Source organism: Rhea americana, unplaced genomic scaffold (genome assembly GCF_003343005.1).
Source record: "Rhea americana isolate MKP2758 unplaced genomic scaffold, rheAme1 scaffold_120, whole genome shotgun sequence".
Taxonomy (NCBI): domain Eukaryota; kingdom Metazoa; phylum Chordata; class Aves; order Rheiformes; family Rheidae; genus Rhea; species Rhea americana.
The window spans coordinates 2686633-2697232 of NW_028185262.1; positions in this window are offsets into that span (position 1 = coordinate 2686633).

Sequence of the window (10600 nt, forward strand, 5' to 3'; positions counted from 1 at the left end):
AGTTTTGCAGTTAGCAGCCTTGGGGGAGAGAAGGTCAAATCAGTAGCTGAATAGAAAACTTTTGAGTCAAACTCAGGTGATACTGTGAGTGCCTCTCTGATTTGTTGCTACACTCCAGGTGGGGTAGCTAGTTGATGTCACCAAGTACTCCAGGTGAAAACTTTGCTTCCTGGCCACAGATGGTCATGAAACAAGCCATAGCACTAAGAGATTGCAGTCCTGGATTCTGCCCTGCGATGTGAGAGTAATGACAGCCCAGTTCCCTAAACCCGTGTGTAGCTGCAGCCAGATATGATATTCTCCATATACTTTACCTCCAGCTTACTGCTTCCAGTGGCGTTTCTATGAGAAACTGAGCAGCTATCCCAGTGCACCCCAGAAGTGGCTGCATGTTGGTGGCAGATACGGCATTGTATGGAGCTGTTCTGTCCAYGAGGAGGTGTCAGAAAAGACCCGCTGATATAACCGGAAGGCATCAGGGCTCTGCCACTACCTTGTGTCGAGGTGGCTGGCAGTGAAGTTCTGCCTCTGTGTGTCTGTATTGGGATTCATGCCCTTGTATCACCATGAAGCCAAGGTGTTTCAGTGCTAGGCYTGGGTGTCTGCACCTCTGCAATGACTAGCCACTGCTCTGCTGGTGGTTCTGCACAGCACGGGGATGCACYTCCGCTAGCTCCTCTCTCTGTGTAGTGACAGGCTGGGGTGGAGAGAGGAGGGTMGAACAGCAGCATCTGATTAAAACTCAGCCCCCCTGGCTCTAGATCTGAGGAGACAGAGCCCACTCTCCCCTCTCTTACAATAATTTTATTTTATTACAAAAAGAGCCCATATTAAAAAAGCTCATGATTATGTTTTCTGTTCACCAAGACTTTTCCTGTATTCGACCTTTGGATAACCTCCAAGGCTTGCAAACATTTGAAAGGAGTAAAGGAGCTCGTTTTATTGCAGGGCCTCAGCATACATTCTTTCCAGCCTATCTTTAACATCAGTTGACAAGAATTATATAATTGCAGTCTGTGATCCCTTTAAGGCTAAAACGTATTCGTTTTCCCTCAAAGAACACTTCAGGTTTCAGAGTTAAACGTATACATTTTTTTTCTATCTGGGTTATTCTGTAAAAAAGCCATTTTCTCTTAAACTGGCAAGTCCCATTCTATAAAGTTGTATGGATTTATTTTTTACTGCGGTTTTAAGCTCATATGTTAACAAGTAGAAGAAATAGTCTCCAAATCCCAACCTGTGTTTCCCATTCCATTGGAAAATTAGTGGGCTACAGAGAACACGCAGGGGGAATTATACTCCTTAGGTGGAATCAAATAAAATTTCAACATACTGATTTAATCAAATTAGTGTCTAATGCTAATTGATAGGCAGTCTTGAGATGGACAGGTAGCTGGATTGGATTTGATATTGCATTTCAGAGGCATGACGTAATATGCTGGGTCAGGAAGGAATTTCTGCTTTCCTATCAGAATGGCATCTGCCACCATGCTTTAGGAAGCCATAGAGATCAGATACTTGGGTAGGAGCTGGGGAAGTATGCCAAAAAAAGAGGTCTAAAGATATTACCTGGAATTTTAAAAATGAATTAGCTGGAGCCACAGTGACTTTTTTTTTTTTTTTTTTCCTGCAGTTTAGGTTTTCTGTAGTGTTTGTGCTCCTGGAGAGTACACGAGAGTATTTCTGGAAGCTCTTCATAACAGATAACAGTTGTGTCTGCATGTCTGGTCCAGCAGTGCTTGTATCTGCTGCTGCGGAGGAACGGAAGTGATGCTGCAGTGGTCTCTGATGAGCAYGTTTGCAGTGTTTATGCAGATTTGAGCCTAGAAGTTTAAAGACATCACCAAAAACCCACCCCTCTGAATATTTCCGAACGATTAAAAATGGAGAGAATGGCAATCTGGTCATGGGTATTTACATGCAGGAGGGGAAGTTAAGTTTGTCTGCTAAATTAGCTAATAGGAATGATTTAGCTGGGTGAAGCTGGAGACAGGAGTGGGCTCAATGGGCCAATTGTCTGCCCTGGTAGGGTAAAGGGGGCTGCCTGGGGTCAGAYGTGGGTTGAGCAGCATTGAAATCAAGAGGTTTCAGTGGTTCTCAATTTTGCCAGAGCCTTACCCCAGACCTCGTTTTTCTTACCTGTGGCAGCAGAGGTGTGTTACTTCATGTTCTTATATCTGAGCACTTTAGGAAGTATGCAATTTTATTCCAAATAGCGATGCCAGTAAAAATGGTTCCCTTCAACTCTTCGCTTAATCTAACACTGATTGCCCCCGTTCCCTAAGGGGAGGAGGGGGCAGGGGCAGCATTCCTGGTTTTATAGAGGGGCAGGTTTGAAAGGGCTGTAAATGTATGTCGTGGGGGTTGGTTACAATAACCTACGAGAGAGGAGTTGGTAACAGAATCCTTTTAATGAACTACAAGCCCACAGTTTATAAACTTGGACACAGATTACAGTCCTGCCTACTGTRTAAAAATAACCACATTTGGATGCCTTTGTGTTCAAAGGGTCTTATAACCTGTTAAGTTTTCCCTGCCTGTTTTTCTAACATAGACAGGACCGTAGCGTAATACCCTGTGTTGCACTGAAACGAAAATCTCAGGTCTGTTAAGCTGTTCCCTGCTTTGGTAGCCTCTCTGTATCAGGATTCACATTCTTGTTTCCGTTTCAAACAGGAGACTAGTTTACAAGGCAGGTTCCTCCTTGGAGATCACAAGAGGCTTTCTTTCCCCTTTCTTTTTCTGAGAGGAAGGATTAGGTCACCAGTAATACCGTTCGCTTTTTATTTTTTCTCCTTTGGCTAATCTGCTCTCCAAGATGTCCATGTTACAAGAGAAATAAAAGGCTTTAAGCGAGTGCAGGATTTTTTTTCCCCTCACCTCAGCACTCCATCGGAGAAGGGTGATTTACAGAAATCACCACATGGAAAAGCCTTAAAACAGAATTTGAGATGCTTATAAGACAAAGCAGGAAGATAGCAGAGTGTTCAGGTGCCATCTCCTGCCTCATGGGGTTGTATTCTGTCTGCTCCTAAGGAATTTGGTAGATGGTGATTACAAATAGGTCTGCAGTATATCCGGGTGTATTGTACTTGAAGTTATGGCTTTGTATAGATAGCTTGTGTGGTTGCTCACCTGCAATCAGGAGGCTTATCATTATTTGAAGAGGTTTATTTTCTATTATCTTTGTGCATTTTACATGGTGCAAACATTAATGGTACCACAGCAATTTTTTTAACACATGCTCTTTGACCCTGGCACCCTTCCCAGTAGTGGTATGCGGCACACTGTACATCGGTTGGCTTCACCTAAGATGAGGATGCGTTTTAATGCTGATTCTCATATGTGAAAGTTTGGGGACTCTGTGAGCCCAATGATACTGGAATGCTGAACATGAACAGATTATTGCTTTAGTGAAATCTATATTGTTCTTGTTTAATAGTAAGTGCTGGTGCCAGTTTGTAGTAAGGCATAAACACTGCAGCAATAGAGGAATCTGCATTGAGTAGTCTGTACTAAGCATAGGTACAGCTTGTTCGTACTGGTCACGTTACATTTGGCAAGCTATATTTAAAGGGCCAGGTTCTACCTGATCTCAATCAGCCCAGCTCTGTGCCAGTCCCCACCAACTAAAGTTCTGGCTCTCAAGTGTTTTCAGCTATTTTTTCAATCCTTTCTTTCAAAAGTGTTTTAAAAATACAATTAAATGGACAATAATACTCAGCAGTTATGTATAAAAAGCCTTTTATCAAAGGATATCAAAGTACTTTACAAAGCTGGRTAATTCTCACAGTGCCCTTCTTTGCAGGTTGGGATGCTGGCATGCAGAGACAGTAAGTGGTTTATCTGAGTAACAGAGTCAGCAGAGGTAGTAATTAAAACTCTGGTCTCATGACACCCAACTCTGTACTGTAACCACTAGACAAACTGCCTCCCGGAACTATATCTCATCTCTATCTCCCTACATATGCACAATAAAGCCTTTGTAGTATATGCTGTACACTTGCTATTGATAGTTGTATCAGCTGAAAGATAATGCTTGCTGCTCTAACTGTCTGCAAGTGTGCTCCATACAACCTCAATTATCTAAACATAATAGGGGAGCATTGGAGAATTTTGGATAACCGAGGTTTCAAATGACTCGGAGAGTTTTTGCATTTTCAGTGTAATTAACAGACATAGTGGGACATAGCATGTTTTGGAGAGCAGGCAGGTTTGGATAATTAATGTTGAACTGCRCAGTCAGTAAATAACCAAAATGTTAGCGTTTGGGATATATTTTGCGGGGTTTGGGGRGTTTTGTTTTTTTCTTGGCAGGGGTGTGTTTCTTCTTTGCTTTGTTTCAGAGAAAAAAAACGGACAATCCATTTCAACAACATTTCGTGTTGCTAGTATGTCTTTAAGATTGAGGAAGACCAATAGCAATCTTTTTGCTAATGGAAAACCTCTTGAATACGTGGGCAGTTTRAAAATACAGATCAACAAGCCGTTGATCTGGACCGTGGCTGGGTGTAGGCTGTGTGGGTGGTTCTGAATGTCTACAGAGAAGCAGGACCAGAGATCATCAGAAAAATAATTCCTCCTGCATATGCTGTAAACTGTAGGATTTGGAGTGTGACCCAGCTGTTAATGGACTCTATGCAGGCAAGCAAACGTACAGTTGTTGTAGAGATGCATTCATTTATAAAGATAAAACACAATCCACAGGATCTCGTAACTGCTCACAAACCTGTTTCTTTACACTGAACACGTTTTGACTGAGATTTTTACTAGTAAAACTTAAAATATATTTCACTGTGTCATTTAGGGAAGCTTCACTTCACTGCCAACTATCTGTATGAGCGAATCTATTTATAAAAGCAATGGAGTAAAAAGACAGGATAAAGTTTGCAAAGTATAACACAAAGGTGCTGATTTTGTCCAGCTTTTGTCATGCAGTGTGCCTCTCCCCGCAACCTGCGTCTTAGAACGAATGCTGCTTTGTGCCTCGCACAAGACACAGAAATTAAGAGCAGCCCTTACTCTTGAAGCTCTTATAAACCAACAGATGGATGCAGGTAAGGCCAAAACTCCTTCAGGAGGAGATTAACTTAGTTTGTTTTTATTAAATGTAGTGTTAAGAGTGAGGATGGCTATTCAGCACTGACCAGCCTGGGAGTTCACCCTCAGGCATTGATTCGTTCCGAGCCCATGGCAGTTACATGGCCTCCAACAGACAGACAGACACACACACACACACACACACATATCCTGATTAGTGCTGAGAACATAGTTTGGTTTATTTTCCTCACTTTTACCTGAGAGGCAGGATTCACTGGCATCTGGTAGCTGAGGTCTGGCCTCTTTTTTCGAAAAGATCAGTCCAATATTAGCTGCTTTATGTTCTAATCTTTAACTTTCCCTGTAAGTTTACAGTGCTCATAGTTATGGTTCTCATCAGCTACTTTAAATGTCTGAAAAATAAAAAATATTTCCTTGTGTGCTTCGGTGTTTATCCCAGTATGTATGTTTGTGCAGAGAGGATGTGTGTATTTATTATCTGTAATGCAATCTGGATATACACACGCATGTGTATAATTCTTTCTCTATTTGCACACCAATCTGTATACATACATTTATGAGGGCTTGACATAGACTTCAGTGGAAATAGGACTGACCCCAACATTCATTCATTATTAGGAGGAACAACAGTTCACCCTTTAAAATGACTATATTTGGAAATCTGATTCTAAACCCACGCTGGTTTAACTTAATTTTGTGGCTTTTCTCCAGATTTTTATAATCAGTGGAAGACAGTGAAGACAGGATCAAGAAGAACATTTGTGCGCCTTGAAGGTGAGCGTTCACGTACAGACAAACTCGCGCGTTGGCTGCCGTAAGGGAACGGGTAAGCATGCAGCTTTCATCCGCAGTGTGAGAAAATTACTGCGACGGGGCCACTTCCATTCAGACAGCGCAGCAGTACTGCACTTTGATTTTGTGCCTTCCCTCCTATTAACCTTTTTTTCCACTGCTTTGGTTGCAGCAAGTCCTGAGTCTTGTTATTATTATTATTTATATCTGATCAGCTGCTCTCGCAGGAATCTTGTGCTCCCTCTTCTTTAGCCTCGGTCACTACTTGGGATCGGTTTGTAGCGTATAAAGCGGTGAGATAAAGCACAAAAGGCCCTTGATAAAGTCCAAGTTTTGTTTAACAGTTCAGATAGTGAAAGTTTACAAGAGCTGTGCGGGGAAAGCTGGGCTGTGAATAGAGCTATTATTGCCATTATCGTGCTGTTTAGAGTGGGGGGCCAAAACGCGGGCGGGTCGCGTTTGCTCAGCGGCTCCGTCCCGCTCCGCGCTTGTGCCGTCCCGCGCTGCCGGGGGGCCGCGGGTGACGCGAGAAGCGGCCCCCGCGACTCGCGGGGAATCTGATGTGCAAGACGGCGTTAATTACGGAAGAGCAGAAACGAGGCAGACGGAAGGTTTGGCTTTCCCAAACTCGTGGCGGGCTGCCTGGGTTTTGGGGGCCAATAGAGGGCAGCAGTATCCTGCTGCTTCCCGCGCCGCTCGGCTCGCAGCCGGCGCCGGCCCCGCAGCCGCGGCTCCGCCGGGCGCTCCGCGCTGCACCCGCCGGGGAACGAGGCTCGGGGTTTTCTGCTTAAAAAAAAAAAAAAAAAAAAAAAAAAAAAAAAAAAAAAAAAAAAAATCATTTCCACGTGCAGCCAGAATTGCAGTGCCGCTCATCTGTCCCCTTTAGGGCAGCGGACCGCTCCGGCGGTGGCTTTTGTCCTTGGTGTTGTGCCCGACCGTGGCTACGTAGCGGGGAGAATTTGGGGGGTGGTTCCTGGTTAACTTTCCCCAGAATCGGTAACGAACTGGAAGCAATAGTGTATTGCTTGGACAAAAAATACCCGCTGCATCCAAAGATCATCTGAGTAAATGCATATTGTGTGTGCGTGTATCTATGTACATACACAAACACATATATATATATGCTCCTGTGAAAATAGCTATTTATTTGTGTGTAGATATGTACAAAATTCAAGATGATATGCTATGCTCAGATCTTTGTGYCAAAATATAGCAATGGGTAGACTAAGCGATAGATTGCCATTAAGTTGTTATTTCAGCCCTTCTTATTCTTCTGTTTTCAGTAYGTTCAGTATTAAAGGCCAATGATAGCTACTTTTTCAACTCACTCTTTGCCTGTTAAAAAGCTCTTTTAAACAGGACCCTGTTGGATCCAATGCGGGATCCATTTCTGTAGCCTCAACGCCCTGCTCTGAACTTTGCAGGCGAGTATGAAGGAGATACTTGCCCTGGAGAGTTTGCTGCGGAGACGTATAGAAGCGAACAGTCGAAAGCAGCGAGCAAATGGTTACAAACGAGCGCTGCTGCTTAGTTCCATGATTTTCTGTTTGTCTTAAATGCACTTTATTGCACCTTTTCTGCAGTTTGTTCTGAGGACAGTGGCACTAATAATTCATATCTGACATGCAGCAATCCCCTCTTGGCTCTCAGCTTAAAGCCATGGCTAGCATTGTGCTAATTTGTTGACTTTGATTTTTTTTTAATTATTATTCAATATTCGATACTGTTCAAGTCGCTTCTGCAGCTTACCTCTTACCATAATGTGAGGCTGAGTACCAGTTGTTATAATCTGATTTCAGTGTTTTTCATCACTGTATTTTCAAGGCTTGTGATTTCAGCAGAATATATTGCTTGTCATTTCAGCAGGACTCTCAAACTGTGCGGCGGCAGTGAATTCAAGCTGAAGAATGTATGAGACTGTGTCTGTGTGTGTCGGTCTGGGTGCTAGAGATGGGCATATTCTTTAATGCACTGAAAACGTTATTCTTGATCATTTGTTCTGGAAGCTTTTTATGCTATTTTTTTAGTGATGACTTGAACTGTTCCCCAAACTGAAAGTAGTTGCTTTTCCTATTTTTTGACAGCAGCTTCTAAAACATATTAGTACCTTCTGTATTTAGAGAATCAGCATATTGAATATATTCTGAGTAACARGCATAATTCTTTTTAGGATTCTTCTGCATTGTGAAGTATCAGTGCTTTCTGTTTTAAAAACAAGGCACAGGATTCCTCATGACTAGTACATTCACTTTAAGCAGTGAAGTCTTCACTCGAGAACAGTCCCGCGCTCGTTAAAGAGTAAGTGCAACACTGGCCCCAATGAATAAATGAAGTTTGTTTGTGGCAGGACTGATGTAGCCATTGTAGGAGAGGGGAATCGATCTAAGAATTTGGTACTTGTCCTGCATTTTATTCACTTGCTTTTGGGCAAAATAATGTCAATTACAGCAAGTAATTAATCTTTTTTTTTAAAAAAAAAGGAAAAATCAAAAGGATAAATAAAAAAGATTTAAAAAAATAAAAGCCATGTAACGACACTGGAAGCTTAGCACTGAACCTTGAACTTACATGAGTAATTCCCATCAACTTCACTGACTCTATTCGCAGGAGTAAAGGCCACAGAAGTCCCACACAGAAAAGCTTTCTTTGCCCCGTAAACTTCGCTATTTTATACAGTCCAGGTAGAAACAGTTGGTTCATTCCTAATACACAGAGGATAAAATTCTGTCGTTCTTACTCCAGCAAAATATTGATAGAACAAATTTTCTCCTGCCTCCTGACTTATGCCTTGCTCAGTGCGAGCAAAATTTAGCCCTTTAACTCTTATGGGAGTCTGTTTGATCTATTCATTTACTGTAAAGTGCTATCAGTAAGGGAGCTGATCACAGAAACATGACTACCACTGAGCTGCTATTTGTTGTAGTGCATTATCTGTAGTATCCTTGTTATTCTAGAAACTTTTTTCCTGCCTGGAATATTTTGCTGCAGCAAAATTAAGAAGGGAAAAAAATTGAAGAGACCTTCATTTGGTGGCATAGAAAATTTGCATAAAATATCGCTCTAAGCATTGAAGGATCTTATTACATAGGGTTTTGATGATAATCTTTGTTGAAATAATATTTAACACATGCTGCACTTTTAATTAAGTATCTGAATAATCTCAAATTAATACCAGAGGTTTAAAAATAAGTTTTCATTTTAGTGAACTGTAACATAATAGCAAGTAGCATGGCAACCCCCTCGTTTACCCTTTGATTTAATTAAACGCCCTTCTTTGTGCTTCTTCTCACTTCAGAAATGCATGTAAAGAAATCAGACCCAGACATTTTATTTAGGATTTTGCTGCTTTTATTTTCGCTCTGTCTTATTTATTTGTTCTGCTTCCTGTAGGGCTTTGATTAAGGTGTTTCTTCGGGGATCAACTAGTCTGGGGCTTCGCAACTGGCCTTGCRTTTGAAAAGGGCAATTACAACGTGTCACATTTGTGTTCATGTTTCGGTGTCTTGGTGCTGACACAAAAGTCACTGTTTGGAAGCAGCAGTCTGTGGCGGCAAAGTGTTCGGTTTTGTACAGTTTGTATGTATGTGCGGAAAGGAGGACGCAGACTGTTAAATCCTGGGGCAGCTTGCACAGCACAGTTACACTCTGAAGAGTGTTATGCGCTTGGAGTTTGATTATAAGGTAAAAGGGGCTTAACAGTGTAATGGTTTCAGAGAGCCATCAAACCATTGCAAATAAATTCACGTTTATTCTATTTATTTTTTCAAATTAAAAAGGCCTGATCCAGCCAATTTGTTTGCCTTCCAGTTAGGCGTGTTTGACAATCACTGCTTCATTATTCCATCTTAAGAAATTCCATTAACCAAAGAAGAAAAAAGACCTCACTTAGATCCATGTCAGTGAAATTGTTTCGCCGAAGCTCCTTGCTCTGCAAGCATGTGTGCTGAGACAGAGTGTGTGTGAGAGCCGCGAGGAGGCTATTTRCTGTGTTTATGAAAACATACTCACAATTTGGGAGCGAGAGGATGTGAAGCAGGCTGGCTTTGAAGGTTTTCGGTTAGATTTCCCCTTTATCCCTTGCCATCGATCATCGTAAAGGAGACGTGTATAACTGCTGCACTTTGTATATTAAGGGGAGCTACCTGCTTTTTCCCTTTGCTGAGATAATGACGCTGAGGGTTGTTGACTGCTGTTATCTCTGATGACAGCCTTATCTGCATGGCTCTGATTCTCGCTCCCGGAGTCAGAGATATCCAGTACTTGGGAAACTGACCACTGCTCCAATTATARCTGGGCACAAAACTCGGCTCCGGCAGTTTGGAAAGCAAATATTCGTGCGCAATATAGTTTTTTAATCAATTGTGATGTTTGCTACTTTTTTTTCTCCCCAAAGCAAAGTGTTGAAGGGAGATGCTGCGATAAAGAGAAACAAGTACCTCAAAGGAGGTCAGATAGCAGGCAAATGTCCCCCTACCCCTCACCAACAGCCTCTGATGGAGAGAAAAAGGCGATAACCAATTGTTGAACGGTGTTGGTGCATGTCTCAACTCCTCCGCGGCATGACTACCGCTCATTAATGGACCTAGGAACGATATTTGCACAGTGGAGGGACCATTACACCCTCCTGCCTGCACAAAGTAAGAATGCAGGAGTTTATTTTAATTCCTCTAAGCATAATAATCTGCAGTTAATTGGCTAGCATTTCCCTGTGCCTTGGAGGTGTACAGCACTATAGTTGTTTGGCGTT